The sequence below is a fragment of the Rhinopithecus roxellana genome, chromosome 4 (assembly GCF_007565055.1).
Source record: "Rhinopithecus roxellana isolate Shanxi Qingling chromosome 4, ASM756505v1, whole genome shotgun sequence".
Taxonomy (NCBI): Eukaryota; Metazoa; Chordata; class Mammalia; order Primates; family Cercopithecidae; genus Rhinopithecus; species Rhinopithecus roxellana.
In genome coordinates, this window is record NC_044552.1 from 77,628,236 (window position 1) to 77,653,789 (window position 25,554).

Consider the following 25,554-nt stretch of genomic DNA (forward strand, 5'->3'; position numbering starts at 1 on the left):
GGCCAAGATGGTCTCAATCTCCTCACCTCTTGATCCACCCGCCTCAGCCTCCCAAAGTGCTGGGATTACAGGTGTGAGCCACTGCACTAGGCCTTAAACCTCCTTTTCTTATGCTAAATTCTTCCCTTCCCCTACTCTACTGGCTAAGGACAAAAGGGAAGCTCATAGTAGGCTCTGGAGGGAAAACATGCAAGTGGCACCAGTGCCCACCTAAGGTCTGAGACATCTGAAACTCTAAGATTGGACCCCACTGGGGGACCCCCAAGGAGGAATTCTCCATACCTCAGAACCTCTACCAAGGGTGGCCCCTTTGGAGAGGTTGAGGTCTGGTATTAAGTCCTCCTTAGAATTTTCTCTCAGAGTTGCAATACTGCTTGGCCCCAATATTGTTTGGAATCTGGAGTTTACTGTTGAATGGGCAAATGGGATGGCATTGCATGTATCCGGGCTTTTGTGCTGCTGTTCTAAGCAAGGGTCCTGGTTAACATGTGGTACTCTTTTTTGGTGCTGTTTGACCTTTAAAAAATCAAACTGCCATGGAGACTACTTTACCTGAAATTTTGGTTCACAGCCTTCATTGGATTATCTTTTGGGCCAAAGTAAAACCAGCAAGATTTTATTGCTGTCTTGTGGCTAAGGTTCCAAGCTATTGGATCTTCATTTATGTGTGTGTATAGATGTCCAGATCTGTTTATTTCTATGTACACTTCTTATTATATGTTGTGTCTACCAACTTGGCTTATAAGTAAAAGAACACTCATAAATTACGTAAATATTAAGCAATTTTCAAGTTCATGTGACTTAAATATAACTTTACTGGTTATATTTGAAACAAGCTTGTTTTAAAATTATTGGTAGAATAAAAATAGAAATGCCATCAGAATTGTCAGCATACATTTTGTCTGGATTTTATGCTTGTCTTTGCTAGATATTTTGAGATGTCAGTGTTTGGCATAGATGGTTATAAAACTACAAACCCAGCCAAAACAAAATGATCTTGGTTTGTGTGCTTTCTTTTGAAGAATGAGAGTATTTTATGAAAGGAAAATATCTTGGTCCCCCCAAAATCACTAAGCTGAAGGGAAAATTCAAGCTGGGAATATTAGGGCAAACCTGCCTCCCATTGTATTCAAAGTCACTGAGATAAATACATATCTGATTGCCTCCTTTGGAAAGGCTAATCAGAAACTCAAAAGACATGGAAGCTCCCAAGCCCCCTCCCTGCTTCAAGTTGTCCTGACTTTCCAGACCAAACCAATGTTCATTTTACATGTACTAACTGGTGTCTCATGTCTCCTTTGTTAAAAGTGAAAGAATTGAGTACAATGAATGGGATAAATGTTTTAGGTAAACTTTTTGTGTATGTTATTAATGAGAAAAAGAATAATTTTGTCTAATTCAGAAGTTATCCAAAAGCTAGTTCAAATTACAGATTTTTAAAATGTTATTTATGAAACAATATAGTAAGGAACCATTAAGTAAGGGAGAAAGATGTGGAAAAAGTTTAGATAATAAAACATTCATTAAAACCTAATAGAGAATTGTAGACATTTAGCTAATTAACATTTTCATCATTAAAACTTAGTCAAGTAATAATTTGTTCCATTTTTCTGGAATTCCTAAGCTACCTTTGTTGAGCCCACAGGAATTAATGGAGCACACTAGCCTTTTAACCTTAAACTAACTTTTTGAATTTTAGGCTTCTTGATATGTTTTAAGTGTGTTGAATATACTTTCACAAGTAGAATTTGAGTCATATTTCTCTCTCTGCCTAATTTCTTCAAAATTTGTAAACTATTTGTGAATATTCTTAATTCATGGCAATGTGTTTGTTTGCAGATAGTTGAGCAGGGTCTATAGGGCCGCTCAGGGAGTGAGAACCCATAAACTTGGCTTGCTGGCAAAAGGGTAAGAATTTCTTACCAGTCAGTCTCTGGCCTCTTTTTCACTGTGCAAACTAGTTAAATGAAAGGTAACAATCACTGTTTATCTCCTCTGTAAAGTTTTAATTAATACAAAAGAGTTTTAATTAATTGGTGTAATAATAAGAGCTTAAATCAAATATTTTGTCAGAAAAGTAAAAAGTGTAATGCCTTCTAGTTCACATGACTCTAGTAATCCTTGTGAAATAAACAATTTTAAAGATTATTGGTAAAATACAAATGTCTTCAAAATGTAAACATGTGGTCTAAATTATGTTCAAAGATTAGGTTTGCTAAATGCTTTAAGGTCATAAGCTGCTTCTTTGGCTTTTGGAAATTGTTTAACTTGCCTGCTTTACAGCTAGGTAAGGCCTGGGAACATGTGGAGTTGGGCATGCCCCTAGCTATGCTGGAAATAATCAGTCCTTATCAGCACCTAGCACACAATTAACATAACTTACCAGGTTTTATGTTAAAATTAAAATTGCTAAGAGTCACCATTATAACATGCAATTAAGACTACTAGTAACAGTTTTACACTCAAGGTGTGTATGAACGGTAGAATGTGTTTTTGTTTTTCTTTTTGTAAAAGGTTATAAAAGGTATTTGTTTGTTTGTTTGTTTTATGAGACAGAGTTTCGCTTCTGTTGCCCAACTGGAGTGCAATGGCGTGATGTCGGCTCACCGTAACCTCCACCTCCCAGGTTCAAGTGATTCTCCTGCCTCAGCTGTCCAAGTAGCTGGGATTACAGGCACCCGCCACCACGCCTGGCTAATTTTTGTATTTTTTAGTAGAGACAGGGTTTCACCATGTTGGCAAGGCTGGTCTCAAACTGCTGACCTCAGGTGATCCACCTGCCTTGGCCTCCCAAAATGCTGGGATTACAGGTGTGAGCGACCATGCCTGGCCAAAAGGTTTTTCTTTTAAAATTTCTCAGTCATCATTTTGGCAAAATAAATAATTTATGATAATCTGGAATTCCAAAATCAAACTTCAGTTTCAAAATTATCTTTTCTAATGCCTGGCTTTTTGAATGGATCTAAAGGCCCCTGAAAACATCCAGATACGAGGTAAACAGGATTATTTGACATGTTTAGGTACATGGGATTGCCAAATGATGTTCCATCTTCTTTAGGTTATATTTTTGTGAATGACACTAATACATGTTCAAAAATCATATGGGATTTCTAAAATTCTAATGTCTATGTATAATTACAGTTATTAAGTTATTATAAATCACAGAAATAACCAAATTTCCTTGTATAAAGCTACTAACCCAAGTAGAACAAAAAATTAATTAAATGCCAAGAAAATACTTTGTCAGATTTTCATGTTAAATCAGCTGATACTGAAATTGTTTAAATATACAATTTGAATGAACTCCACGGTCAAAGTCAAATTACCTATGATAACCCCTCAGTTATCAGTGCTATCCACCTAATTTGGAAAAACAACTGGTATTCAAGAGGATATGTCTAATGTTAAGTAAGCATGGACTCATGGAGAATCGGGATGGCCATCTTGTGCTTCCTGAGTCCTTAGAGCTTTTATTATTAAAAGTTCTGCATTCTATGACTCATCCTGGAAAAGATAAAATGATCCAAATTAAATACATTGTTGTGGTAACTTACAAATTACTAAAATAGTTTATAACCAACATTTGGTTCCATATTTCTGGGTAAACAACTAAAGCTTCAGATACATTTGGTCACCTGGTGGGCCATTTAAACATTTTATAAAGGGATTTCATTCAGTTGTTATTTTCAATGCATGTTTTCTGCTTGCGTAAAACCTTTCTCATGCAAGAGGGCTGATGTTAAAACAGTAGGTTATTATGCTACCATGTATTTTCACCAGGTAAGGAAAACTTTTTATGGTTTGGATCTTCTGAGAACATCAAAGAAAAACTGTCCTTGCCATCCACACTACAACCAAACTTTGGGACCTTGAACTTTGGGTTCATAATCTCACAACTGAGAAGGGTCCTTCCACACTCTTGGAACTGTTAAGGTAAAACTAACCAGGGAGGTTTCTCCCCAGAGAAGAAGGGCATCCTTAATGTAAACAGCTTATGCCAAGTTCACAGATTAAGACTTCTACTATCATGAAACTCTTATCTTTGGATAGTTTCCCTTGCTTATGCCTCTGTGAACTATAGAAGTGAAAAGGGGGTCTATTACGTGCACTTATGGGGTATACTTTTATTTTAAGGAGTTTGCAGCTGATCTTATATGTGGATAACTTTGTACTTTGATAGATAAAAGAATGAAGGCCCAATGTAGGTAAGAAACTTTAATGGTACATATGTTGCCTCATCATCAGTCAGAAACAAAACATTGGTTCACTCCTGTTAACCTGCATCATGGGTTAAAGACAACATTGCCAGGAGGTCTTCACTCTTCTAGAAGGACATCATTTGTTAGGTCCTTTTTCCATGATTTAAGGTAAATGAAGCAAGGACTAGAAATGTATCCCTCATGATAGGCTCTATAGCAAATTCTCCTGTGAAGGCAGATTAATGAAGAAACTGCTTAGTTAAGTACATAGACTCTTTATCTAGCTTACCCTTTGATGTATTTGATTTTAGGAGGTCTGGTTTATGGGGACCTTGGGTAAGGATTATACTCTGAACTCTTTGTATTATCCTCCCAATAATCATAATAATAGTCTCCCTGGTGCACTGTATTCTCTCAAAGATTTTAAATGCTTGTGTGCAGCCACGTCTAGAATGTCACATGATCTCTCTTGAACTGGAATGACAGGAGCTGAAAGAAATGTGCAACCATGAGGACACTGTAACCTATAAATGATGTGCTGTGACTGGAAACCCAAAATAATGGTAACTGAGAGTGGCACTAAGGCCCTAAGTTTTGGTCACACTCTCACCTAAGTGAGAACCTAATCAAAAAGGGGAAATTTTAAAACAAAATTCTGGGAGGCCATCGTTTTGGACTAAGTCCATGCACTGGGCCCCAACCGACCAAACCAAACAAAAATGGAGTCCTTTGTGCTAAGACTTTAAGGAAACACGTAGATTCTAGAACAAGTCAGGTTTTATTTTTTCTCCTGCAAATCTCTATAGCAAACATTCCTGACAGCATAGGTATCCACCCCCTGAAGTTCCCATTAAATCTTTTAACCAAATTCATTTCCTCTCACCTAGAGACCATCAAGCTTCAGATGATCATGCAACAAAGGTTCCAGCCAGTTCCAGGTGAAGATACCACCCCTGGCCATTCAGAAGCTACCCTGCCTCCACTACACAGAGCAGGGTGCGAGTTCCGTGATCCCCAATAGGTAGGGACTATGCCCTAAGCCAGCATGAAGCAGTTACAGAAGAAAGACCATTGTCCCTCTCCCTCCCATAAAGATTTATGGGGATCACATCTTTCAGGGGGGAATTGAGGCAGGAAAATAGAATCTGGAGGCAGGGAACATAAGGTTGATTCACGCTTTGACTATGACAGGAAATATCTTCTCCATAGGACGTACACCAAGTAAATGACTTTGTACCTTTACTTCATCCTCTTCTTATACATAAGGTGTACACCAACTAACCAATTGACTCCTCTCGAGGGTATTTAAACTCCCCAAAATTCTGTAACAGAGTCCTTAAGCCCCTATGCCCAGGCCCACTCCCACACTGTAGAGTGTACTTTCATTTTCAACAAATTTCTTCATTCTTTCCTTGTTTTTTTTTTTTTTTTTTTTTTTTTTTTGTGCATTTTGTCCAATTCTTTATTCAAGACACCAAGAACCAGGACACCTTCCACCAGTAACAATATAATCAAACTGTCAGAGAAGGTGGTCCCAAGATGGCCAACTCAAAGCTACTATGGTGTGTGACTCTCATCAAGAGGGATGAAAGGAAGAAGTAAATACAGCACCTTCAACTGAAACATCCAGGACTGATCAGCAAAACAGCATGACCCATGGAGAATGGAGAAAAGCAAGGCAGGGCGATGGCACACCCAGGAGTGACATGGAGCTGAGGGAAACTCCCCCTGCCCAGGAAAGCAGTTAGTAGATGTGCAACCCTGGAAACCATGCTTTTCCTATGGATCTTGACACCCTTGGGTCAGGAGAGCCCCACGTGAACCCACTCCACCAGGGCCTTTGGTCTGACACACAGAGCTGTGTGCAGTCTCATCAGAGCAGCTGCTCAGGCATGCATGGAGACCCAGGACTTTTACATACTCTGGTTTCAGGCTCCCTAGAAAAGGTGACTGCAACTCAGGCAAGTAGGGAGGTTAGACCTCCATACATACCCCTAGGAAAGAAGTTGAATCCAGAGGGCCAAGCAATGATGGTCTCCAGGCCCCACTTCTACAGCACCTAGCAGGATAACACCCACTGGCTTGGCATTCTAGCCAGACACCAGCAACATGTTGCACCTACCTGGAACAGCACAGAGTTCCTGGGGAAAGCAGCAGGCTGCCATCTTTGCTGTTTGGGCAACTCAGCCATTCCAGCCTGTGGGCTTTGAAGAGTCCACACTGAACGGGGGCAGAAGGAATCCCCAAGCACAGCACAGCTGCTCTACCAAAATGTGGCCAGACTACTTCTTTAAAAGTACCCTGATCCCTTCCTCCTCACTGGGTGGGACCTACCAACCAGAGCCTTCAGCCACCCCGGCCCATTTTCTCTGACCTGACAGATATTTGATTTCTTCCTGAGACAAAGTTCCTAGAAGGAGGGGTGGGCCAGCAGCTTTGCTGTTTGGGCAACTTACATGTTTCAGCCTATGGCCTTTGGATAGCCCAAGCCAACCGAGGGGGTGGGCGGGGAAGGGTGGTAGAAGTAGTATCCTAGCACAGCACAGTTGCTCTATGAAAACATGGCTAGACTGCTTCTTTAAGCAAGTCCCTGATCTCATTACTCCTGACTGGGTGAGACCTCCCAACCAGAGTCTTCAGCTACCTCCTACAGATGCATTTGGGCTGGCAACAGGTCCATACCCCCCGGATGGAGTTCCCAGAGGAACGGACAGGCTACTATCTTTGCTTTTTTGCAGCCTTCACTGGTGTCACCTCCAGGTATTGAAAAATCCAAGATGACTAGAAACTTGAGCAGACTCCCAGCAAACGGCAGCAGCCCTACAGAAAAGTGGCCAGACTATTAAAAGAAAAAAAAAATCCAAAGATCAATAACCTCAAAGATTGAAGAGTCCCAAAAGCAGCAAAAGAAAAGAAGCGATAATATGTAAGGGAGTTCCAATATAGCTGGTAGCAGACTTCTCAGGAGAAATCTTACAGGCCAGGAGAGAGTAAGATGATATATTCAAAGTACTGGAGGAAAAAAAACCCACCCTACCAACCAAGAATACTCTACCCAGAAAATCGATCCTTCTGAATGAAGGAGAGATAAAGACTTTCCCAGACAAACAAAAGCTGAGGAAGTTCATCACCACCAGACTTGTCTTAAAAGAAATGCTACAGGGAGTTCTTCAAGCTAAAAGAAAAGGACACTATTGAGAGACATGAAAACATGATCGTAAATATCTTTTGCTCATTGTCTACTGACCAGATAAATGTTTCCTTATTGATTTCTTGGAATATTTATAATATTTTATACAGGTTTTAATAGTTATATGTGCTATATATTCTTTCTCTTAATGTGGACTTTTCACTCTCCTTATGAATGTAGTTTGATGAATAAGGGATCCTAATTTTAATGTAGTCATAATCATCATTCTTTTTCTTTATCATTAGTGTTGTTTAAGAAATCCTTCACTCTGGCTGGGCGCGGTGGCTCACACTTGTAATCCCAGCACTTTGAGAGACCGAGGTGGGTGGCTCACAATGTCGAGAGACCGAAGTGGGTGGATCACGATGTCAGGAGATCGAGACCATCCTGGCTTACGTGGTGAAATCCTGTCTCTACTAAAAATACAAAAATTAGCCAGGGGTAGTGGCATACACCTGTAATCCCTGCTACTTGAGAGGCTGAGGCACGAGAATCACTTGAACCCAGGAGAAGGAGGTTGCAGTGAGCCAAGATTGCACCACTGAACTCCAGCCTGGGTGACAGAGCAAGAGTCTGTCTCAAAAGAAAAAAAAAAAAAAAGAAAAGAAATCCTTCACTCTAAGAGGTTTTTTCCTGTTTTCTCTTCTAAAAAGTCTATAGTTATCCTTTTTATGTTTTCTTTAATCTACCTAGAATTTATTTTTATATGTGACTTAGGTAGAAGTCAAATTTTAATTTTTTTGTACAAATTCACAATTGGTTGGTTTTTTTGTTTTTTGTTTTGTTTGTTTGTTTGAGATGGAGTCTCACTCTATTGCCCAGGCTAGAGTGCAAATGTCAGCTCACTGAAAACTCCACCTCCCAGGCTCAAGCAATTCTCCTGCCTCAGCCTCCCAAGTAGCTGGGACTACAGGCACCCACCAGCATAGCCAGGTAATTTTTGTATTTTTAGTAGAGACAAGGTTTCACCATGTTGGCCAGGCTGGTCTCAAACTCCTCACTTCAAGTAATCCACCTGCCTTGGCCTCCCAAAGTGCTGGGATTACAGGCATGAGTCACCATGTCTGACCAAATTCACAATTGTTTTAACATATTTATTATATATAAGAATACAGTTGGTCTTTATATATTCATTTTATAACCAGTGGCTTCCTAAAATTTTAGTAATTGCAATCATTTATGCATAGATTTTTAAATTATATACCTATATAATCATCTTTCTTCATACTTCATGAATGAACAATAAATTTTTTTCAACATATTTCCAAAAACATTAAAATACATAATGTTTCCCATTTACTATCTTAATGTGGCAAAATTTATAGATTTTTATGTTAACCTTGTACTCCAGGGATAAATCAACTAGACTATCGGAGACTGTCCTTTCTATACATTGCTAATATTTTATAATTTTGGTACCTATGTTCACAAGTTATATTAGTTAGTCACTATAATTTTCTTATCTTTTTTTTTAATTCCTCCTAACTGAAATTTTGTATCCTTTGACCAACATTTTCACAATCTCCCTACTTCACTCCATCCTCAAGTAGCCACCATTCTACTCTCTGCTTCCATGAGTTCACCGTTTTTAGATTTCACATATAAGTTAGATGCAGTATTTCCCTTTCTCAACCTAGCTTGTTTCATTTACATAATGTCCTCCAGGTTCACCTATGTTGTCATATATGACAGGATTTCCTGGTCTTTGGAGGCCGAATAGTATTTCATCCTGTATAGGTACCACATTTTGTTTCCCCATTCATCTATTGATGAAAATTTAGGTTGATTCCATATCTTTGCTGATGTAAATAATGCTGCAATGAACATGGGAGTGCAGATATCACTTCAACATATTGATTTCCCCTACTTCAGATATATCCCCAGTAGTGGGATTACTGGATCATAACATAGTTTTATTTTTAGGAAACGCCATAGTTTTCCCTAATGGCTGTAATAATTTACATTCCCACCAACAGTACATAAGGGCTCCCTTTTTTGCACGTCTTCACCAATACTTGTCATGTTGTCTATTCCATAGTAGCCATCCTCACAGGTGTAAGGTGATAGCTCACTGGGGTGGTCTCAATATGTGTTTCCCTGGTGATTACAGATCTTGGTCATTTTTTCATATACCTGTTGGCCATTTGTATATCTTCTTTTGTAAGACGGCTATTCAAGTCCTTTTCCCATCTTAAAAACAGGGTTATTTGTTTTCTTGCTGTTGTTTGAGTTCCTTATATATTTTGCCTTTTTACAAAAATTTTTATTATATTTAAAGTTTTAGGGTACATGGGCACAATGTGCAGGTTTGTTACATATGTATATTTGTGCCATGTTGGTGTGCTGCACCCATCAACTCGTCAGCACCCATCAATTCATCATTTATATCAGGTATAACTCCCAATGCAATCCCTCCCCCCTCCCCCCTCCCCATGATAGGCCCCAATGTGTGATGTTCTCCTTCCCGAGTCCAAGTGATCTCATTGTTCAGTTCCCACCTATGAGTGAGAACATGTGGTGTTTGGCTTTCTCTTCTTGTGATAGTTTGCTAAGAATGATGGTTTCCAGCTGCATCCATGTCCCTACAAAGGACGCAAACTCATCCTTTTTTATGGCTGCATAATATTCCATGGTGTATATGTGCCACATTTTCTTAATCCAGTCTGTCACTGATGGACATTTGGGTTGATTCCAAGTCTTTGCTATTGTGAATAGTGCCACAATAAACATACGTGTGCATGTGTCTTTATAGCAGCATGATTTATAATCCTTTGGGTATATACCCAGTAGTGGGATGGCTGGGTCATATGGTACATCTAGTTCTAGATCCTTGAGGAATCGCCATACTGTTTTCCATAATGGTTGAACTAGTTTACAATCCCACCAACAGTGTAAAAGTGTTCCTATTTCTCCACACCCTCTCCAGCACCTGTTGTTTCCTGACTTTTTAATGATTGCCATCCTAACTGGTGTGAGATGGTATCTCATTGTGGTTTTGATTTGCATTTCTCTGATGGCCAGTGATGATGAGCATTTTTTCATGTGTCTGTTGGCTGTATGAATGTCTTCTTTTGAGAAATGTCTGTTCATATCCTTTGCCCACTTTTTGATGGGGTTGTTTGTTTTTTTCTTGTAAATTTGTTTGAGTTCTTTGTAGGTTCTGGATATTAGCCCTTTGTCAGATGAGCAGATTGCAAAAATTTTCTCCCATTCTGTAGGTTGCCTGTTCACTCTGATGGTAGTTTCTTTTGCTGTGCAGAAGCTCTTTAGTTTAATGAGATCCCATTTGTCAATTTTGGCTTTTGCTGCCGTTGCTTTTGGTGTTTTAGACATGAAATCCTTGCCCATGCCTATGTCCTGAATGGTACTACCTAGGTTTTGCTCTAGGGTATTTATGGTTTTAGATCTAACATTTAAGTCTTTAATCTATCTTGAATTAATTTTCATATAAGGAGTAAGGAAAGGATCCAGTTTCAGCTTTCTACTTATGGCTAGCCAGTTTTCCCAGCACCATTTATTAAATAGGGAATCCGTTCCCCATTTCTTGTTTTTGTCAGGTTTGTCAAAGATCAGATGGTTGTAGATGTGGGGTGTTATTTCTGAGGCCTCTGTTCCATTCCATTGGTCTATATCTCTGTTTTGGTACTAGTACCATGTTATTTTGGTTACTGTAGCCTTGTAGTATAGTTTGACGTCAGGTAGCATGATGCCTCCAGCTTTCTTCTTTTGGCTTAGGATTGTCTTGGCAATGCGGGCTCTTTTTTAGTTCCATATGAACTTTAAAGTAGTTTTTTTCAATTCTGTGAAGAAAGTCATTGGTAGCTTGATGGGGATGGCATTGAATCTATAAATTACCTTGGGCAGCATGGCCATTTTCACGATATTGATTCTTCCTATCCATGAGCATGGAATGTTCTTTCATTTGTTTGTGTCCTCTTTTATTTTGTTGAGCAGTGGTTTGTAGTTCTCCTTGAAGAGATCCTTCACATCCCATGTAAGTTGAATTCCTAGGTATTTTATTCTCTTTGTAGCAATTATGAATGGGAGTTCATTATGATTTGGCTCTCTGTTTGTCTGTTACTGGTGTATAGGAATGCTTGTGATTTTTGCACATTGATTTTGTATCCTGAGACTTTGCTGAAGTTGCTTATCAGCTTAAGGAGATTTTGGGCTGAGATGATGGGGTTTTCTAAATATAAAATCATGTCATCGCAAACAGGGACAATTTGACTTCCTGTTTTCCTCATTGAATACCCTTTATTTCTTTCTCCTGCCTGACTGCCCTGGCCAGAACTTCCAACACTATGTTGAATAGGAGTGGTGAGAGAGGGCATCCCTGTCTTGTGCCAGTTTTCAAAGGGAATGCTTCCAGTTTTTGCCCATTCAGTATGATATTGACTGTGGGTTTGATCTTATTATTTTGAGATACATTCCATCGATAACTAGTTTATGTGATGGATTATGTTTATTGATTTGAGTATGTAGAACCAGCATTGCATCCCAGGGATAAAGCTGACTTGATTGTGATGGATAAGCTTTTTGACGTGCTGCTGGATTTGCTTTGCCAGTATTTTATTGAGGATTTTTACATCAATGTTCATCAGGGATATTGGTCTACAATTCTCTTTTTTTTTGCGTCTCTGCCAGGCTTTGGTATCAGGATGATGCTGGTCTCATAAAATGAGTTAGGGAGGATTCCCTCTTTTTCTATTGATTGGAATAGTTTCTGAAGGAATGGTACCAGCTCCTCTTTGTACCTCTGATAGAATTCGGCTGTGAATCCATTTGGACCTGGACTTTTTTTGGTTGGTAAGCTATTAATCATTGCCTCAATTTCAGAGCCTGTTATTTGTCTATTCAGGGATTCAACTTCTTCCTGGTTTAGTCTTGGGAGTGTGTATGTGTCCAGGAATTTATCCATTTCTTCTAGATTTTCTAGTTCATTTGTGTAGAGGTGTAATTATAGTATTCTCTGATGGTAGTTTGTATTTCTGTGGGATTGGTGGTGATATCCCCTTTATCATTTTTTTATTGTGTCTATTTGATTCTTCTCTCTTTTCTTCTTTATTAGTCTTGCTAGTGGTCTATCTATTTTGTTGATCTTTTCAAAAAACCAGCTCTTGGATTCATTGATTTTTTGAAGGGTTTTTTTGTGTATCTATCTCCTTCAGTTCTGCTCTGATCTTAGTTATTTCTTGCCTTCTGCCAGCTTTTGAATTTGTTTGCTCTTGCTTCTCTAGTTCTTTCAATTGTGATGTTAGAGTATTGATTTTAGATCTTTCCTGCTTTCTCTTGTGGGAATGTAGTGCTGTAAATTTCCCTCTACACACTACTTTAAATGTGTCCCAGAGATTCTGGTACATTGTGTCTTTGTTCTCATTGGTTTCAAAGAACATCTTCATTTCTGCCTTCATTTTGTTATTTAGCCAGTAGTCATTCAGGAGCCAATTGTTCAGTTTCCATGTAATTGGGCAGTTTTGAGTGAGTTTCTTTTTTTTTTTTTTTTTTTTGAGACTGAGTCTTGCTCTGTCGCCCAGGCTGGAGTGCAGTGGCCGGATCTCAGCTCACTGCAAGCTCTGCCTCCCGGGTTTATGCCATTCTCCTGCCTCAGCCTCCCGAGTAGCTGGGACTACAGGCGCCCGCCACCTCGCCCGGCTAGTTTTTTGTATTTTTTAGTAGAGACGGGGTTTCACCATGTTAGCCAGGATGGTCTCGATCTCCTGACCTCTTGATCCACCCGTCTCGGCCTCCCAAAGTGCTGGGATTACAGGCTTGAGCCACCGCGCCCGGCCTTGAGTGAGTTTCTTAATCCTGAGTTCTAATTTGATTGCACTGTGGTCTGAGAATACAGTTTGTTGTGATTTCTATTCTTTTACATTTTCTGAGGAGTGCTTTACTTCCAATTATGTGGTCAATTTTGGACTAAGTGCAATGTGGTGCTGAAAAGAATGTATATTATGTTGATTTGGGGTGGACAGTTCTGTAGATGTCTATTAGGTCTGCTTGGTGCAGAGCTGAATTCAATTCCTGGATACCCTTGTTAACCTTCTGTCTCATTGATCTGTCTAATATTGACAGTGGGGTCTTAAATTCTCCCATTATTATTGTGTGGGAGTCTAAGTCTCTCTTTGTAGATCTCTAATGACTTGCTTTATGAATCTGGGTGCTCCTGTATTGGGTGCATATATATTTAGGATAGTTAGCTCTTCTTGTTGAACTGATCCCTTTACCATTATGTAATGGCCTTCTTTGTCTCCTTTGATTTTTGTTGGTTTAAAGTCTGTTTTATCAGAGACTAGAATTGCAACCCTGCTTTCTTCTGCTTTCCATTTGCTTGGTAGATCTTCCTCCATCCCTTTATTTTGAGCCTATGTGTGTCTCTGAATGTGAGATGGGTCTCCTGAACACAGCACGCTGATGGTTCTTGACTCTTTATCCAATTTGCCACTCTGTGTCTTTTAATTGGGGCATTTAGCCCATTTACATTTAAGGTTAATATTTTTATATGTGAATTTGATTCTGTCATTATGATGTTAGCTGGTCATTTTGCCCATTAGTTGATGCAGTTTCTTCCTAGCATCAACGGTCTTTACAATTTGACATGTTTTTGCGGTGGTTGGTACCGATTGTTCTTTTCCATGTTTAGTGTTTCCTTCAGGAGCTTTTGTAAGGCAGGCCTGGTGGTGACAAAATCTCTCAGCATTTGCTTGTCTGTAAAGGATTTTATTTCTCCTTCACTTATGAAACTTAGTTTGGCTGGATATGAAATTCTGGCTTGAAAATTTTTTCTTTAAGAATGTTGAATATTGGCGCCCACTCTCTTCTGGCTTGTAGAGTTTCTGCTGAAAGATCCGCTGTTAGTCTGGAGGGCTTCCCTTTGTGGGTAACCCGCCCTTTCTCTCTGGCTGCCCTTAACATTTTTTCCTTCATTTCAACCTTGGTGAATCTGATAATTATGAGTCTTGGGGCTGCTCTTCTTGAGGAGTATCTTTGTGGTGTTCTCTGTATTTCCTGAATTTGAATGCTGGCCTGTCTTGCTAGGTTGGGGAAGTTCTCCTAGATAATATCCTGAAGAGTGTTTTCCACCTTTTTTCCATTCTCCCCTTCACCTTCAGGTACACCAATCAAATGTAGATTTGGTCTTTCAACATAGTCCCATATTTCTTGGAGGCTTTGTTTGTTTCTTTTTACTCTTTTTTTTCTCTAAACTTCTCTTCTCACTTAATTTCATTAATTTGATCTTCAGTCACTGATACCCTTTCTTCCACGTGATCAAATTGGCTACTGAAGCTTGTGCATGCATCACGTAGTTCTTGTGCTATGGTTTTCAGGTCCATCAGGTCATTTAAGGTCTTCTCTACACTATTCCAGTTAGCCATTTGTCTAATCTTTTTTCAAGGTTTTTAGCTTCCTTGCAATGGGTTCAAACATCCTCCTTTAGCTTGGAGAAGTTTGTTATTACTGACTTTCTGAAGCCTACTTCTGCCAGCTCATCAAAGTCATTCTCTGTACAGGTTTGTTCTGTTGCTGGGGAGGAGCTGCAATCCTTTGGAGGAGAAGAGGCACTGTCTTTTTAGAATTTTCAGCTTTTCTGCTCTTGTTTCTCCCCATCTTTGTGGTTTTATCTACCTTTGGTCTTTGATGATGGTGACCTACAGATGGGGTTTTGGTGTGGATGTCCTTTGTGTTGATATTGATGCTGTTCCTTTCTGTTGGTTAGTTTTCCTTCTAACAATCAGGTCCCTCAGCTGTAGGTCTGTTGGAGTTTGCTGGAGGTCCACTCCAAACCCTGTTTTCCTGGGTACCACCAGCGCAGGCTGCAGAGCAGCAAATACTGCAGAACAGCAAATCCTTGCTGCCTGATCCTTCCTCTAGAAGCTTCGTCTCAGAGGGGTACCCAGCTGTATGAGGTATCAGTCAGCCCCTACTGGGAGGTGTCTCCCAGTTAGGCTACACGGGGGTCAGGGACCCACTTGAAGAGACACTTTGTCCGTTCTCAGAGCTCAAACACCATACTGGGAGAACCACTGCTCTCTTCAGAGCTGTCAGTCAGAGATGTTTGAGTCTGCAGAAATTTCTGCTGCCTTTTGTTTAGCTATGCCCTGCCCCCAGAGGTGGAGTCTACAGAGGCAGGTGGGCCTTTTTGAGTTGCAGTGGGCTCCACCCAGTTCAAGCTTCCTGGTGGCTTTGTTTACCTACTCAAGCCTCAGCAACAGCAGACGCCCCTCCCCCAGCCTCACTGCTGCCTCACAGTTCAATCAGACTGCTACGCTAGCAGTGAGTAAGCCTCCGTGGGTGTGGGACCCGCTGAGCCAGGTGTGGGATATTATCTCCTGGTGTGACATTTGCTAAGACCATTGGAAAAGCATAGTATTTAGGTGGCAGTGTCCCGATTTTCCTGGTACAGTCTGTCATGGCTTCCCTTGGCTAGGAAAGGGAAATTCCTGGACCCTTTGCACTTCCCAGTTGAGGTGACACCCCTCCATGCTTTGGCTCGCCCTCCATAGGCTGTACCCACTGTCCAACCAGTCCCATTGAGATGTACCAGGTACCTCAGTTGGAAATGCAGAAATCATCCATCTTCTGTGTCAATCATGCTGGGAGTTGCAGACCAGAGCTGTTCCTATTTAGCCATCTTGGAATAGACCATAATTGTTTTTTCTAATTCTGTGGAGAATGTCACTGGTATTTCCATAGGGATTGCATTTAATCCATACACTGCTTTGGGTAATAAGGACATTTTAACAATATTGCCTCTTCCAGTTCATGAACATGGAATATCTTTCCATTTTTTTGTGTCCTTTTCAATTTCTTTCATCAGTGTTTTATAGTTTTCATTGTAGAGATCCTTCACTTCTCTAGTTCAGTTAATTTCTAGGTATTTTATTTGTGGCTATTGTAAATTAGATTACTTTTCAAATTTGTTTTTCAGATTCTTCACTGTTGCCATATAGATATACTACAGAGTTTTGCATGTTGATTTTGTATCCTGCAACTTTGCTGAATTTGTTTATCAGTTCTAACAGTTTTTGGTAGAGTCTTTAGGTTTTTAAAAATGTAAGATCATATCATCTGCAGATAAGGATAATTTGACTTCTTCCTTTCCAATTTGGATGCCTTTTATTTCTTTCTCTTGTCTAAGTGCTCTAGCTATGACTTCCAGTACTATGTTGAATAACAGTGGTGAAAGAGGGCACTCTTGTCTTATTTCAGATCTTTGAGAAAGGCTTTCAGTTTTTCCCCATTCTATAATACTAGCTGTGGGTCTGTTGTATATGGCTTTTATTATGTTGAGGCATATTCCTTCTATTCCTTGTTTTTTGAGGGTTTCTATCATGAAGGGATGTTGAATTTTATCAACTGCTTTTTCAGCATCAATTGAAATTATCATAGGGTTTTTGTTCTTCATTCTGTTGTTATGATGTATCGCATTAATGGATTTGCATACGTTGAATCATGCTTGCATCCTTGGGATAAATCCCACTTGGTCATGATGAATGATCTTTGTAATGTATTGTGGAATTTGGTTTGTTGACATTTTCTTGTAGATTTTGGCATCAATATTCATCAGAGATATTGGCCTGTAGTTTTCTTTTTTTTGATATGTCTTTGTCTGATTTTGGTATCAGAGGAATACTGGACTCATAGATATGAGTTTGGAAGTATTCCCTCCTTCTGTATATTTTAGAATAGTTTGAGTAGTATTGGTTGGTATTCACTCTCTAAATGTTTGGTAGAATTCAGCAGTGAAGTCATAGGGTCCCAGGCTTTTCTTTATTGGGATACTTTTATTACACCTCCGATCTTGTTAACTTGTTATTGGTCTGCTCAGGTTTTGGATTTCTTCATGGTTCAGTCATGATAAGTTGTATGTTTCTTCTAATTTATCCATTTCCTCTAGATTTTCCAATTTATTGGCATATAGTTTATCATAGTAGCCACTAATGATCCTTTGAATTTCTGCAGTGTCAGTTGTAATGATTGTAATATCTCCTTTTTCATCTTTGATTTTATTTGTTTGGGTCTCCCCCCCCCCACACACTTTTTTTTGTCATTAGTCTCGCTAAAGGCTTGTCAATTTTGTTTATCTTTTCAAGAAACTAACTTTTTGTTTCATTGATCTTTTATATTGTTTTCTTCATTTCAATGTATTTATTTATGCTCTGATCTTTATTAGTTGTTTTCTTCTACTAAATTTTGCTCTTGGTTTGCTCTTGGTTTTGCTCAATTTGTTCTTGGTTTTCTAGTTTTTTAAAATTCACCATTGGGTTATTTATTTGGAGCTTTTTTCTCCTTTTTGATGTAGGCACTTTTAGCAATAACTCTCCCTGTTAGTACTGCTTTCAGTATATCCCATAGGTTTTGGTATGTTGTATTTCCAATAACATTTGCTTTAAGAAAATTTTCAATTTCCTTCTTAATTTCTTCATTGACCTACTGGTCATTCAGGAGCATATTGCTTAATTTCCCCGTGTTTATATAGTTTCCAAAATTCCTCTTGTTGATTTCTAGTTTTATTCCATTGTGGTCAGAGAAGATGCTTGACATTATTTCAACTTTGAATGTTTTAGACTTGTTTTTTTTTTTTTTTTTTTTTGAGACAGAGTCTTATTCTGTTGCCAGGCTGGAGTTCAGTGGTGCCATCTTGGCTCACTGCAACCTCTGACTCCCTGGTTCAAGTGATTCTCCTGCCTCAGCCTCCTGAGTAGCTGACATTACAGGCACATGCCACCACGCCCAGCTAATTTTGGTATTTTTAGTAGAGACGAGGTTTCACCATGTTGGCCAGGATGATCTCGATCTCCTGACCTCGTGATCCACCTGCCTCAGCCTCCCAAAGTGCTGGGATTACAAGTGTGAGTCACCGTGCCCAGCCAAGATTTGTTTTGCAACCTAACATATGGTCTGTCCTTGAGAATGATCCAGGTGATGAGGAAAAGAATGTGTATTTTAAGTCTTTGGATCAGAAGTTCTGTAACTATCTATTAGGTCCATTTGTTTTATAGTTCAGATGAGGTCTGACATTTCTTTGATGAGTTTCTGTCTGGTAGATCATTCCAGTGTTAAAAGTGGGGTGTTGACGTCTCCAGCTATTATGGTATTGAGGTCTATTAGTCTTTTTAGCTCTAGTAATAGTTGCTTTATATATCTGGATGTGCCAGTGTTGGGTACATATATATATTTATAATCATTATATCCTGTTGCTATAATGATAAAGGATTGACCCCTTTATCATTATATGATGACCTTCTTTGTCTCTTCTTAAAGTTTTTGTCTTAAAATCTGTTTTGTCTGATATAAGTATAGCTACTTCTGCTTTTTCTTGTTTTCCATTGCCATGTGATATCTTTTTCCATCCCTTTTATTTTCAATCTATGTGTGTCTTTATAGGTGAAGTGTGTTTCTTGTAGGCAACAGATCACTGAGTCTTGCTTCCTCCACCCCTACCCTGCCCTCCCACCCCCTCCCCCCACCAGCCATTCAGCCATTCTATGTGTTTTGATTGAAGAGTTTAGTCTATTTATATTCAGTCTTATTGTTAATAAGTAGGGACTTACTCCTGCCATTTTGTTATTTGTTTTCTGGTTGTTTTGTAATTTTATCTTCCTTCTTTTCTTCCTTCTTGTCTTCCTTCTAGTGAAGATAATTTTCTCTGGTGGTATCATTTAATTTCTTGTTTTTATTTTTGTTTATCTGTTGTATATTTTTCCATTTAAAGTTATGTTAGGTTTGTAAATACTATCTTATAACCCATTATTTTAAACTAATGACAACTTAACATTGATTGTATAAACAAACAGGCAAAAAGAAAACTGATAAAAATTCTACACTTTAACTTCTTCCCCCTGCTTTTTAACTTTTTGTTGTTTCTCCTTATGTCTTATTCTACTGTCTATGTCTTGAAAAGTTGTTGTAGTTACTAATTTTGATTGGTTCATCAGTTAGTCTTTCTACTTAAGAGTAGTTTACACACTAGAATTATATTGTTATAATATTCTGTGTTTTTCTGTGTGCTTACTATTACCAGTGAGTTTTGGCTCTTCAGATGATTTCTTCTTGCTAGTTAACATCCTTTTCTTTCAAATTGAAGAACTCTCTTTAGCATTTCTTGTAGGACAGGTCTGATGTTAATGAAATCCCCCAGCTTTTGTTTGTCTGCAAAGGTCTTTATTTCTCCTTCATGCTTGAAGGATATTTTCACCATTCTAGGGTAAAAGTTGTTTTCCTTCAGCATCTTAAATATGTCATGCCACTCTCTTGTGACCTGTAAGGTTTCCACTGAAAAGTCTGTTGGTAGATGTATTGGAGTTCCACTGTGTATTATTTGTTTCTTTCCTCTTGCAGCTTTTAGGATCCTTTCCTTGACCTTTGGGAGTTTGATTCTTAGATGGCTTGAGGTATTTCTCTTTGGGTTAAATCTCCTTAGTGTACTATAACTGTCTTGTATTTTAATATTGATAACTTTCTCCAGGTTTGGGAAGTTTTCTCTTATTCCTTTGAATAAACATTTTACCCCTACTTCTTTCTCTACCTCCTCTTTAAGGCCAACAACTCTTAGGTTTGTCCCTTTGAGGATATTTTCTAGATCTTTTAGATGTGCTTCAATCTTTTTTATTTTTTTTTCTTTTGTCTCCCCTGACTGTGAATTTTCAAATAGCCTGTCTTCAAGCTCCCTAATTCTTTCTTCTGCTTGATTAATTCTGCTATTAAGAGACTCTGATAAATTCTTCAGTATGTCATTTGCATTTATCAACTCCAGAATTTCTGCTTTATTCTTTTTAAATATTTCAATCGTTTGTTAAATTCACCTGATAAAATTCTGAATTCCTTCTCTGTGTTATCTTGAATTGTTTTGAATTTCCTCAAAACAGCTATTTGGAATTCTCTGTCTAAAAAGTCAAATGTCTTTCCTTCTCCAGGACTGGCCCCTAGGGCCTTATTTAGTTCACTTGGTGAGGTCATGTTTTCCTGGATGCTCTTGATGCTGGCAGATGTTTGTCAATGTTTGGGCATTGAAGAGTTAGGTATTTATTGTAGTCTTCACAGTCTGGGCTTGTTTGTGCCATCCTTCTTTAGGAGGCTTTCCAGGTATTCAAAGGGACTTGGGTCCCAAGCCCAATATCACAGTGGTTTCTGCAGACTCATAGAGGTATCACCTTGGTGGTCTTCAATAAGATCTAGAATAATTCTTTGGATTACCAGGCAGAGACTCTTTCTCTTTTCCCTTACTTTCTCTCAAACAAACAGACCCTCTGTCTCTATGCTGAACTGCCTGGAACTGAGGGTGTGGTGAGGCAAGCACCCCTGCGGTCAGACCTGAAGCCAGCACGGCACTGAGTCTCATCCATGGCTCACTGTAACCACTACCTGGCTACCACCTATATTCACTCAAGGACCAAAGGCTCTGTGATAAGCAGATGGCAAAGTCAGCCAGGTTTGTGTCTTTCCCTTCAGGGTGGTGAGTTCCCCCAGCCTCCAGCTGTGACCAGATATGCTATCTGGGGGGCCATGGATTGGAGTCAAAAACTTTAGAAATTTGCCTGATGTTCTACTCTACGGCAGCTAAACTGGCACTCAAATCACAATACAAAGTCCTACTTGCTCTTCCTTACCCTTTCTACTGGTAGAGGGGCCTCTCCCTGTGGCCACTACCATCATCTGCCCACAGAGAGTGGGGTGGTTCTGCCAGGCCACTATCAATGTTCACTTAAAGCCCAAAGGTTCTTCAGACAGCTTGTGGTGGTGAATGCTGGCAGACCTGGGACTCACCCTTCAGGGCAGTGGGCTCCCCTCTGCCCCAAATCAGGTACAGAAATGCTGTCCAAGACCCTAGGCTTGGACTCAAGGACCCCAAGAGCCTGTTTGTTGCTCTACTCCACTGTGATTGAGCTGGTACCTAAGCTGCAAGACAAAGTCCCCTTTACTTTTCCCTCTGCTTTTCTCAAACAGAAGCAGTCTTTCACCATAGCCACCTCTGCTGGGAATGTGCTGGATTATACCTGTAATCATCATGTCTCAGAGCAAAGGCCCATGGCATACTACCTGCTGGTTATTCAGGATCCAAGGGCTCTTTATTCAGCAGGTAATGAATCCTGCCAGAAATGGGTCCTTCTCTTAAAAGCAGTGGATTCTCTTTTGGCCCAGGGTGTGTCTAGAAATGTCATTCGGGGGCTAGGGCCTGAAATGGGGGCCTCATGACTAGCTGGTGTCCTGTCCTACTGTAGCTGAGCTGGTATCCAAGATGTACGACAAAGACCTCTTTACTCTTCACTCTCCTCTCCTTAAGCAGCAGGAAGGAGTCACTTTCATGACTATGAGCTGCATTGCCTGATGTTAGGGGAGGGATGGCACAGGTACTCCCTTCACCACCCTTGCTGGTATCTCCCTAGGTCATGTGCCACCCTAGTCCTCTGACTCTGAGCCCAGCCCAGCACTATGAGTTGCCTAGGAATTGCAGTCCTTAGTAACGAGGACTAGGACTAGTACGCTAGCCTTTCAAGTTTACCTAGCACCCCAGAGCACTTTGGCCTGAGGTGGCAAGGCTTGCTGAGAAACTCAAGTTCCTTCTGCTGGGATGGGTAAGTCTCTTCTGGCTGGGTCTGGTCCAAATGCTCCCTCCAGGCACAGGTACTGGCTGAGTCCAGCATAGCTTTGCTGTCTGCTATAACAGGACACCACTGAGTTCATATAATGTCCCCTAGTCACTGCACTGTCTCTTCCCCAAGTGCACAGGCTCTCCATGCTGTACAGCCACTGCTGAGGGATGAGAAATGAGTGGCATTGGTAATTTAACATTGTCTCCCCAGCCATCTTCAATGCTTCCTTCAGCACTACGAAGTTAAAACCAAGTACTGTAATTGCTCACCTAATTTTTTAGTCCTTGTGATGGTACTTTTCTGTGTGCAGAGATAGTTGTTAAAATTTGGTGTTTTTGTGGCAGGGGACAAACAGTAAAGGCTTCTATTCTGCCATCTTGCTTGGCCCTCTGATTAACTTATTGATGATGTTTTGTAATTTTACCAATTTATTTTTTATTACTAAATGTTATCTTTAATTTTTTTCCAAATCCAATAGGTCACTTCTACATTTTTTTGCAACTTGCTATTTTGAAGATAGCATTTTTTTCTTGAAATATTTTATATCTTGGCATTCCATATTCTGTATTTGATTTTTCTAATAAATAAAACCCTCAGAGGATCTAAATATGCTGCTTCTTATTTTTTCTTTCTCACATTCACGTCAAAAAGTCTAGGTAGAATAGGGAGACTGAGGCGGGTAGATCACAAGGTCAGGAGATTGAGACTATCCTGGCTAACATGGTGAAACTCCATCTCTACTAAAAATACAAAAAAATTAGACAGGTGTGATGGCATGCACCTGTAGTCCCAGCTATTCAGGAGGCTGAGGCAGGAGAATTGCTTGAACCTGGGAGGCAGAGGCTACAGTGAGCCGAGATTGCACCACTGCATTCCAGCCTGGGTGACACAGTGAGACTCCGTCTCAAAAAAACAAAGAGTCTAGATAGAATAAAACAGAGGAAGGTACTTCAAATAGAGGGAGTTTAATATAAGAAATCTGTTTGGATCCTTATTCAAATAAAATAAAAAACGAAAACAAAACATTTAAAAAAAGAAATTTGTTATGCAAGTGGGAAGGCCTGGATGGATGATTTTAAAAAGTAAAAAGAAGAAGAAGAAAGGTGATGGTACCTAGAGATTAGTAACTGTTAGAAGCCACTCGTATGCCTGAGGTTGGAGGAGCAAAAGGTTAGGTGGTATCATGCTGATATAGTTTGGATGTCCCCTCCAGTTCTCATGTTGAGATATAATTCCCAGTGTTGGAAGTGGGGCCTCTTGGGAGGTGATTGGGTCTTGGGGGTGGACTTCTTATGAATGGTTTAGCCCCATCCCTTGGTGCTGTTCTCATGATAGTGAATGAGTTCTCGGGAGATTCAGTTGTTTAAAAGTGAGTGACACCACCCCTTATTTCTTGCTCTTGCTCTCATCATGTGATGTGCCTGGTCCCACTTCACCTTCTACCATGGGTAAAAGCTCCTGAAGCCTCCGTAGAAGCTGAGCAGATGTAGGCACCATGCTTCTTGCACAGCTTGCGGAACCATAAACCAATGAAATCTCTTTTCTTTATAAATTACCCAGTCTCAGGTATTCCTTTACAGCAAGGCAAGAATGACCAAATAGTAAAAATTGATACCAAAGAGTGGGGCATTGCTATGAGGACACCTAAAATTGCAGAAGTGGCTTTGGAACTGGGTAACAGGTAAAGATTGTAAGAATTTGGAGGACTCAGAAGAAGACAGGAAGATGATGGAAAGTTTAGAACTTCTTAGAGACTGGTTAAATGGTTGTGACCAAATGCTGATAGTGATATGGACAGTGAAGACCAAGCTGCTGAGGTCTCATATGGAAATGACGAACTGGAGCAAAGTCACCCATGTTATACTTCAGCAAAGAGCTTGGCTATATTGTGTTCATGCCCTAGGGATCTGTGGAAGTTTAAACTTAAGAGTGACAACTTAAGGTATCTGGTGGAAGAAATTTCTGTACAGCAGAGTGTTCAAGGGGTGTTCTGGCTATTTCTAACAACCTACACTCAGATGCAGGAGCAAAGAAATGACTGAAAGTTGGAAGTTATACTTAAAGGGAAAGCAGAGCATAAAAGTTTGGAAAATCTGTAGCCTAGCCCCATGTGAAAAAGAAAGAAAAAACTTTTTCAGGGGAAGAATGCAAGCAGCTGCAGAGCAACCACTTCCTAGAGAGATTTACATGACTAAAAGGGATCTAGATGCTGATAACCAAGACAACAGGAAAAAGGTCTTGAAAGCAATTCAGAGCTCTCTGAGGTAGCACCTGCCATCACAGGCCCACAGGCCTAGGAGGAATAAATGGTTTTGTGGTCCAGGCTCAGGACCCCGCTGCCCTGCTGAGCCTCAGGACACTGCTTCCTGCACCTAGGCCACTTCAGCTGCAGCTTTGGTTCAAAGAGCCTCAGATACAGCTCAGACCACTGCTTCAGATGGTATAAGCTGTAAGCCTTGGTGGCTTCCACATGGTGTTAAGCCTGTGAGTGCAGAGTTGCAAGGAGTGAAGGAAGATTGGCAGCCTCTGCCTAGATTTCAGAGGATGTATAAGAAAGCCTGGAGGCCAGGCCTAGTGGCTCATGGTTGTAATCTTAGCACTTTGGGAAGCTGAGGTGGGTGGATTGCTTGAGTCTGGAAGTTTGAGACCAGCCTAGGCAACATGGCAAAACTTCATCCCTATAAAGAGACAAAAAATTACCAGGGCATGGTGGTGTGTACCTGTAGTTCCAGCTACTTGGGAGGCTGAGGTGGGAGAATCACCTGAACCCAGGAAGTTAGGGTTGCAGTGAGTCATGATCACATGACTGCACTCCAGTCTGGATCACAGAAGTGAGACGAAAAGACTTTGGGGGACTATTGGGAAGATTTGATTCTGTTTTGCAAAGTGAGAAGGACATAAGATTTGGGGGGCCAGGGACACAATGATATAGTTTGGATGTCCCCTCTAATTCTCATGTTAGATGTAATCCCCAGTATTAGAGGTGGGGCCTGTTGGGAAGTGACTGGCTCATGGCAGCGGGTTTCTCATGAATGATTTAGCACCCTCCTCCTCTTGGTGCTATCCTCGTGACACTGAGTTCTCAGGAGATTTGGTTGTTTAACAGTGCATGGCATTTCTCCTCTCTCTTTCTTGCTCCCGCTCTTGCCACGTGATGTGCCTGCACCAGCTTCACCTTGCACCATGAGTGAAAGTTCCCTGAGGCCTCCCCAGAAGCAGTGTAGATGATGGCACCATGCTTCCTGTACAGCTTGCAGAACCATGAGCCAATGAAACTTCTTTTCTTTATAAACTACCCAGTCTCAGGTATTCCTTCACAGCAATGCAAGAACAGCCTAATATGCACACAGACCTCATGAGTACAATACTGCTGATGCTGCGTCAGCACCACTGTTACTATTCTGGTTACTGCTGCTACTGCATAAGAAGCTCAACTAGCTCTGCAAGGTCCTGGAAGTCCATAGGCCATTTGAAATTGCTAAATTAGCTGCTGATGCCTCTGAGACCCCAGGTTCCCCACTGCCGATCCACCTATGCTCCTATTGCAGCAGACTTCAGTGATTTGAAA